This window comes from Macadamia integrifolia, chromosome 2 (assembly GCF_013358625.1).
Source record: "Macadamia integrifolia cultivar HAES 741 chromosome 2, SCU_Mint_v3, whole genome shotgun sequence".
NCBI lineage: Eukaryota > Viridiplantae > Streptophyta > Magnoliopsida > Proteales > Proteaceae > Macadamia > Macadamia integrifolia.
Window position 1 is genome coordinate 29,375,988 of NC_056558.1, and position 9,667 is coordinate 29,385,654.

At 36.2% G+C, this 9,667-nt stretch overlaps 1 non-coding gene across 1 annotated transcript; it reads left to right on the top strand.

The window, feature by feature from the left end:
* Window positions 1–7,360: 7,360 nt before the first annotated feature.
* Window positions 7,361–7,467, top strand: LOC122072474. The gene has a single exon (XR_006138488.1). It is a non-coding gene; the product is annotated as a small nucleolar RNA R71 (small nucleolar RNA).
* The last annotated feature ends 2,200 nt before the right edge of the window (window positions 7,468–9,667 follow it).

Sequence of the window (9,667 nt, forward strand, 5' to 3'; positions counted from 1 at the left end):
AATTGTAATGCCCATATTGTGTTCCTGAAGCTGTCTTTTATACATCACTCTCCTTGATCTTCAGTCGATGATATCCTGGCCTCAAGTTAATTTTCGAGAACATGGGTGCACCTTGTAGTTGATCAAACAGATCGTCCATTCGAGGTAATGGATAGTGGTTCTTAATAATCAACTTGCTGAGTTCTCAGCGGTGCCCCCATGGGGACACACTAGGTCTAATGAAACACTTTTTCAGCAAGTCTTGCAGTTGTTCATTCATCTCCTTCAATTCTAAAGGTACCATCCAGTGTAGATCTTTCGACATAGGTGCTGCCCTAGGTATCAGATCAATGCAGAACTCTATCTCTCGATTTGGAGGCACACTAAGTAGGTCTCCTGGAAACAAATCAGGAAATTCCTTCACCACTTCTAGATCCTCTAGGGATGTAACTTTCTTTATAGTATCCATTGAGTAAGCCAGGTATGCTTCGCAACCCATATCAAGCACCTTATTCATTTAAACTGTAGAAACTATAAGTTTCTTTACCCTCTTCACTTTACTTCCTTGGAAAGTGAACTCATCCCTATCTTGAGGCTTGAAAGCAATCCTTTTTTTAGCACACAACGAACAAGCTTTGTAAATGGACAACCAATCTATTCCTATTATAACCAAAATCTTTCATATCTAACCAAATTAGATGAGCTATCATATCCTAGCCACATACTTAAACCGAACACAATTTATATACCTCATCTAACCCAACAACCTATCGATAGGTGTACTGACTATCAACTTGTATGTTAGCCTCTTCAGCTCTATACCCACCTTAGTAGCAAACATTGGTGAAACAAACGAATGGGATGTACCATAATTAAACAACACATTATGTAGGAATCATTGAGATCTGCAAAGTACCTGTCACTACACCAGGTGTAGTCCTCCTGTGCTTGAGGTCTACTAGTTGTTGGTGTTGTAGGAATCATGTATGGATCCCCTGGCTTTATCTGAGGATAATATTTAAAAAATGCCCTAACTGGTTATAGACATAGCATCTGACAGAACCCATAGGTTGTGCTACTGCTGCTGCTGGTCGAGGCTGCTGTAATGCTTGGCCTACCTCAGCTGTCTATACTGGGGTGCAGATGAGGTAGGTGTATGTCTCTGCTCTGTCGAAACCTATGCCACCAACTGTCGTCACTTCTCTTCCATATGTTTAGACTTGGTAATTGTCCCTCTGTTTATCTTCAATTGATTTGGAAACCTGTACTACCTCTGCATATATCTAGAGGTGTTGTGCAACTAACAATGCTTCTATGCTTGATCACAAACCCTTCTCAAATTTCTTGTCCTTGACTATATCAGTCTTTAAATGATTTGGTGCGAAATAGTATAATGCCTCGAATTGCTACTGATACTCGAACAGATTTTGGACCTTAAGTTTAGCCATAAACTATGTTTCCTTCCTATCTCTCACACTCTCTAGGAAATAATTCCCAGAAAATACCTTAACAAACTGATCCTAGGTAGGGGTGGGATGAGTGACCATTAGTATAGGTCTTGTAGCCTTCCACCACGCATTAGCTTCATTCTGTAATGAATAACTAGTACGGAGTATCTTCTGCTCATCTGTGGATCCTTGCACTATAGAAGCCTTCTCAACACCCTCTACCCATTTAGTGGGTACTAACGTGACACCCAAGAATACGACAAGTATCAGACCCTCCTGGGAGTTTAGTGAGGTGTCCCCACCAAGAATACGACAAGTACCAAAGAGTTTAGGAGATCGGTGAGAGTATGCAAACTTTAGTCCTACATTGCTTAGGGGGAGATTACTGGACTAATTGATAACCTCTAGCCTCCTTAATATGGCACTACCCATTTTAAAGCCTTGAGGCCCATGTTTGAATTTTAAAAGTAACTGCAAGCATACGGATCAGTGTAGCTAACGGGTTGAATACAAAAAGAGTAGTCACTTTATTTTTAGCTTCTTCTAGTAATACGAAAGTGTAACGATTGATTATGGTGATCTACTTTTATTACCGTCCTAACACAAATGCGTCTAAAAAATGTCCTAACCAACACATCTAGGGAAATTGAAAATTATAATTGCAATAAAAATAAAACTACCTAATCATTGTCATCTAATCCTAACCATTCGTCATTTAGGAATTTAAATACTTAAACCACGCAATTAAAAAGTAAATAACTGAAATAAAAAGTGATGAAAAGTAAATAAAAAAATAAAAAAAAAAAAGAATAAAGTTAAAGAGAGGCACACAAGTAGGTATCTCTACTTAGCCCGAGAGATGCACCTTAAATAATATGAGCTTCCCTACTTGACTAGAGAATACTCTTACAAGGGCTTTTATACTTGGCTTTAGGAGAAGGGATGCAATATAAATAGTCAAAATAAAAGGATGGTTCCATAGCTAGAGAGAGGCAAAGCCAACGTATAATCTAGCCATGAACCTTGGAGGAAAGGGAGAGCAATAATATAAAACTGAAAATTTCAAACCTCATTCAAGAATGAAAGGGTAGTAAGAAGAGGGAATGAGAGGGGGGTCAGAAGACTACTGTAGAAGCCTACTTACTTGAACTTGAAAACTTGATTGAGATTTGAAATACTACCACTACTAAAAACCAGATCTGAAATTGCTAGTACTAGAGAAAACAAATCTGAAAGAGAAACTTGAACTTGAAAGGAAATGCTCCACAGCTTGTTCTTATCATCTAGAACTAAATCTAGACCTATAATTTGAAAATTACAACTTCCATTACATAAAACATAAAATTAAAAGACTAAATCAAAGACAAAAGTGCTTGCATTTATTAAATAAAAGAGGATTACAAAAGTGTTTAATAGCAAAAAAAAAAAAAAACTAAAACTAGAACTAAAGGGAGAGGAGAGAGAGAAACAAAAAAAAAAAAACCCTAAGAAGAGAAGTGCCTCCCTTTCTTACATGATTCTTATTTATAGGGATGGGGAGAAAATATCCAACAAATTGGATTTCTAAAAGGTAGGTTTTTCTTTTTTAGATTGAGGTGTTGATGTGGGGGAGAGAGAGGAGGAAAATCGTGCAAGATGGGACACCCAACGATTTTCTCTTAATTTTCTTTCTTTTTTTTATATATTTTCTCTCTTATTTCCCATTTTCCTCTCTTTTTCTCTCTTCTTCAAACTTGTGCATAACCCTTGGACGATTTCCTCAAAACTGCCAAGAGGTTCGAACTTGAGACCGCCTGGTTAACATAGGATTTTTACACACCATAGCTCATCAACTACGCTAAGTAGCTATTATTACAAAAAAAAAAAAAAAAAAAGAATCTTCAATTACTCAATAGGGGGTCTATCGATCCTTGTTGGCATTTAGAATATTCTTTTGTACCCCTAGGACAACTGTAGAAGGGCTGACCTACATCTCGGTTCAATTCTGGTCTATTATTCTTTTTTTGGCCAGAAAAGAATAATCACTTGTACGGGTGACCAAATGGATAAGTACTTTTAATGCAACACGTCCATCTTACTCAGAATTTCTTCCTCTTCGTAAATAAAAAGAAACGGGACATTTTTACATGTAAAATTAGAGATACAATGCTCGACAGTCCTTAAGGCCTTTAAAATATAACACCTGCAAAAAGAGAGTAAAACCCAAGGTAGCTTTATTCTAAAGATGTAAAATGTATGCTTTTATACTCTAGATTTCACACATAAATGCTCTCATTAGAATTTCCTCACATTTAGACTTTGCTAGTCCTTAAGCAAAACAAAAAGAAAAAGAATAAAAGAAAAAAAACCCAACTCACTTTTGTAGGAATCACGGTTGCATTTAGCATGTGCAACAAACCTTTAAACCCCTGGGTCATCCCTAGTGGACGAGTTGTGTCTCGTGGGTGTTTGTAGTGAATATACACCTAAAATTTAGAAAAAACAAACCCCAACCTTGGCTAAAGGTAAGGGCCATAAGGGTCATACTAATCTAGAGCGAAGATAATTCCTGTTACATTTGATCTAGGGACCCCCACACTTGAATTTTTATTACCCCATATCAATTTCAGGCATCAACATATTTCTTTATTTTGGAACTCACATTATCACTTCCAAAACATCCTTATCTTAAGGCAAGACCACTTGTGAGGTAATAGGGAACCAAGAACTAAGGTATTGGAGTGTTTTTTACTAAACATATTACCAAGGCATTGATAACATTTACATATATTTTCCTACTATGTGGTTTTTTTTTTTTTTATAATAACTCTATCCTACTCCACTATTGTTGGCCTGAATGACATAATGGAGCAAACACCAGACACCCAAGTTATTATGTAGCTTCGCTTTTTGCATATGCCCACATAGACAGTGATGCTAGAGTTCTTTCAAAAGTTTCTTCCTTAGGAATTTCGATCAAGACACCATGTTTCCTGAGGTGCAATACCTTGTCTAGTTCTAGATAAATCAACTCTTACTTTTCATTTATATCACTTTCCACACTTTATTTAAAATTACGTATTTGTCAACACATGCCAAATTAAAAAAGAAAGTCTCAACTCCAAATCAATAATACAAGAAACCCACAAACTTATATATGGTGCAACACCACAAAACAAGGGTTTTTTTATTTTTTAAAAGAGAGTCTCATCTCAAGACACAAGCTTGTTTCTTTTTTCTTAACAGTGTTTTTACGTGTTTAAGATGGGTACCTTAATAAAAAAAATTCTTATATTCATATATCAAGCAAACGAATGGTATGATCATTAACCAAAAGCCAAAGTAGGATTTCATCCTTAGCAAGCTCAAAAAAAAAAAGTTTTCCTCCCCCACACTTAAGTCATGCATCGTCCTCAATGCATGGAAAGAATTAAAAGGAAAGACAATGCAAGTGGGTTATACTTGGGTAAAAGTTAGTCATTTATGTAAAGAGCCTCATGGAGATCCATGACCTCTTCCAGAGCAGAAGATGACAACTCAATGAAGGGCTTCAACTTATGGGTGATCCCAAATTTCTTCATGAGGGCCTCAAATGATTTATTGTAAAAATGCTTACCCCTGTTAAAAATATAATAAATGATCCCATTATCCATCCACTTTAGAATTTATTTTTGAATGACTTCCTTCATCACTGGGTTAGCTCTCCTTTGGGGTTTCGTTGAAGGTTTGGACCCCCCAATGAGGTGAATATGATGTTAAACAATAGAATAGCTAATTCCTTTGATGTCAGCCATGCTCCAACCTAGGGCTTCCTTATTGTATTTTAACACTTTAAGTAATTCCTCTTCTTGGCCAGAAGTCAAATCTGAAGAAATTATTATTGGAAGAGTCTGGTCAGGCCCTAGGAAAGCATACCTCAAATCAGATGGCAACTCCTTAAGATCTAGCTTAGGGGGCTCCAATATAGAAGGTTTGGGAATATAATTGAAATGGGGTTCTAAGGGCTCTATAGGTGATTGGAGACTCCAAACATCAGACATAATTTCATCATCAAAACCACCCAATTGTTCCATCCACTCTTAAAATTCAGAATCAAAATCAATATCAAAATATGTCTCAATAGAATTTAGAATTTTCTGGAGCATATGAACTTCCTTCTCATGGGGATTTGGTTGCTTACCCAACCTAAAGACATTAAAATCCACAAAAGTATTGCCAAAAGAAAGTTTTATGGTATCGTTCCTACAATTAATAATGGCATTGCAGGTTGCAAGGAAGGGTCTACCAAGAGTAATTCTAGTCCTGAATGTTGGCAACTACTTGGGTGTCTAAAACAATAAAATCAATAGGGAATAAAAATTTCTCAACTTTAAGTAAGACATCCTCAACCATCCCTTTAGGAATCTTAAAAAATCTATCTACCAATTGAAGAGTAGTTCCAGTGGCTTTCAATTGTCTCAATCTTAGTTGCTTATACATATGATAAGGCAAAAGATTCACACTTGTGCCAAAGTCAAGTAAGGCATATTCAATGTAGGTGTTACCTATGACACAAGCTATGGTAGGGCTCCTTGGATCCTTATACTTGGTGGCTATAGGTTGAGTAATTATGGAACTAATGTTATCTGTCAAGAATGTCTTTTTGAGCACACTAATAATATGTTTGTGAGTACACAGATCTTTCAGGACCTTTGCATAGGTGGGCATCTGGGATATGGCATCCAAAAGAGGGATGTTCACTTCTATCTTTTTGAAGACTTCTAAAATTTTTTTCATGAAAGCAGTCTTTTTTTTTTGTTTACCAACTGATTAGGAAATGGGACAGGAGGAACATAAGCACTGTTAGGATTTTGCTCTTTTTCAAAAGAATCCTGTTTGGTTTCCTCAACTAAATCATCTTTAGTTGCTTTAGGTTCATCAGACGAACCTGAAATAAGATGCACACTTATGTCCTAGACAGAACGAGAGTTAATAAGAGTAATAGATGGGAAAGATTTAGGAACACTCTATTGATACTCTCGGCCACTCCAAAAAGCATAAACAACATTACATTGGTTGGAGGGCTCTTATTGTGGACTCTTTTGAATTGAATTCTACTGATTTGGAACTGATTGATGTTTTATATTCACATTCTTGATATTTGGTTCAGGTTGACTAGGCATCTTCCCTTTCTTTTTTTCATGCAAAACATTAGTAAGTGGGGAGCTTTGCTTCTCTATGTTATGTTGGCTTGTCATGAAAGTACTCATGAGAAGTTCCATGCTTTTTCTAAAGAAGAAATCCTAGCCAAATCACCTCCTCCTTTCATGAATCCTATAGGTTGATTTACAAAAGGTGGTGGAATAGCAGATTGAGTGAGGATCCTAAAATTGTTCTGCTAATTGGGGGGCATGTTCCTTTGATTGGCTTGTTGGCAAACAAACTGCCTTTGACTCAAAGGTTGAAAATTTGGACCTACTTGATTATTGGCTTGATTCCAAGAGAAGTTAGGATGGTTCCTCCATCTTGGATCATAAGTCTGACTATAAGGGTCATTTTGGGACATGGCATTCACATTTTCAGGACCTATATTCAAACCATTCACACGAGAAATATTAAGGCACTCCTCCATCACATGCATGGGAGATTGGCACCAACTACACATAGGCACAGAATGATTTATTTGGTTCAGTTGGGCAGGTCCTTTGACTACTATGGCTTCGAGTATTTTGATAAGACTCTCAAGTTTAGCCTTTTTTGCCAGAACACCTTCTACAAGGTAACCCTTATTTGTCCTCTCAATTTCTTGAGTAGACTCACATTTTCTGGTTTTCTCAGCCAATTCAAGTAAAAAGTTCCAAGCGTCATCTTCATCTGTAAAAGATGTAAAACCTTTGGGGCACATAGACTCTAACAACTGCTTGGTCTGATAATCAATACCCTTATAAATGATTTGATAAAGTTGCCATGTATCAATTCCATAGTGAGGGCATTCCTAAGAGAGGTCATTAAATCTCTTCATAAATTTGGAGAATGACTCACTAAGTTTCTGCCTAAATTGAAGAATATCACTCCTGAGTTTATTGGTTTATGTATAGGAAAGAACTTTTTCAGGAAGGCTATAGTAAACCCATCCCATGTGGTAATTGAATTGGTAGGCAGACTATAGAGCCATTTCTTAGCTTGGTCCCTGAGCGTAAAAGTTATGAACCTTAATTTTACAACATCATCAGTCAACTGTTGGACCTTAATCAGAATACAAACCTCCTAAAATTCCCTTAGAAATAGGTATGCATCCTCACAGGCAGCCCATGGAAGTGGGGGCAACATAGTGTTGAACTGAGATTTGAGCTAAAAATTATTTCCCTGGGCTTGTGGTAAAACTATGCAGGAAGGATGGGCTGCTCTAGCAGGGTAGAACCTATTTTTCAGAGATTTAGATGGAGGGTTTGGCTGTTGGTCTCTTATATTGAAAGGCATTGATGAGAGTATAGGTATAATGTCACTACTTGTTGGATTTCTTTTTTCTAACATATTCTCAATATTACATATCCACCTAGCACTTATGCAACAGAAGACTACCCACAAGTAGAATAAGACAAGCACAAAAGAATGGAATTTTTTTTTTTTTTTGGCTTTTTGGATTTTTGGAAGCTTACCGGTAGAGATCCGGGGTTGCTCAATTCCTGAGGTATTGCTATAGGATGAAACTTGTCTTTATCATACTGTGAAGCTTGGTGACCTCCACTGATACAACTATTATTACAAGTTGTTCTTCTCAAGAATGAATAATAAAAAAATTAAAAAATAAAAATAAATAAAGAACTCTGATTTACCAAACGAAAGTAAAAAATAACATAGAACTGTCTCCCCGGCAATGGCGTCAAAAACTTATTTGAATTTTAAAAATAACCGCAAGTGTATGGATCAGTGTAACTAACAGGTCGAACACAAGAAGAACAACCACTTTATTTTTAGCTTCTTTTAATAATGCGAAAGTATAACGATTGATTATGGTGATTTACTTCTACTACCGTCCTAATACAAATACATCTAAAAAATGTCATAACCAACACATCTAGGAAAATTGAAAATTACAATTGCAATAAAAATTGAACAACCATTCCTCATCTAGGAATTTAAATACTTAAACCACACAATTAAAAAGAAAATAACTGAAATAAAAAGTGCTGAAAAGTAAATAAAAAAATAAAAAAAATAAAGTTAGAGAGAGACACACAAGTAGGTATCTCTACTTAGCCCAAGGGATGCACATAAATAATATGAGCTTCCCTACTTGACCGGAGAGTACACTTACAAGGGCTTTTCTACTTGGCTTTAGGAGAAGCGATGTAATATAAATAATCAAAATAAAAGGATGGTTCCATAGCTAGAGAGGGGCAAAGCCAAAGCATAATATATCCATAAACCTTGGGGAAAATAGAGAGCAATAATGTAAAAATGAAAATTTAAAACCTAATTTAATAATGAAAGAGTAGTAAGAAGAGGGAATGAGAGGGGGGGTGAGACGACTACTATAGAAGCCTATTTACTTGAACTTGAAAACTTGATTGAGATTTGAAATACTACCAGTACTAAAAACTTGATCTGGAATAAATCAAATCTAAAATTGCTAGTACTAGAGAAAACAAATCTAAAAGAGAAACTTGAACTTGAAAGGAGATGCTCCACAACTTGTTCTTGTCAGTTGGGACTAAACCTAGAACTAGAACTTAAAAATTACAACTTCTATTGCACAAAACATAAAATTACAAGATTAAATCAAAGACAAAAGTGCTTGCATTCATTAAATAAAAGAGGATTGTAAAAGTATTTAATAGAAAAAAAACTAAAACTAGAACTAAAGGGAGAGAGAGAGAGAGAGAGAGAGAGAGAGAGAGAGAGAGAGAGAGAGAGAGAGAGAGAGAGAGAGAGAGAGAGAGAGAGAGCAACTAAGAAAAAAAACCCTAAGAAGAGAAGTGCCTCCCTTTCTTACATGATTCTTATTTATAGGGAAGGGGAGAAAAAATCCAACGAATTGGGTTTCTAAAAGGTAGGATTTTTTTCTAGATTGAGGTGCTGATGTGGAGGGGAGAGGAGGAAAATCGTGCAAGATGGGAGACCCAACGATTTTCTCTTTATTTTATTATTATTATTTTTTATTTTCTCTCTTATTTCCTTTTTTTCTCCTCTCTTTTTCTCTCTCCTTCAAACTTGCGCACAACCCTTGGACGATTTCCTTTGCTTGCTTGAAGATTTGAACATCTTTGTTGATGATGTGG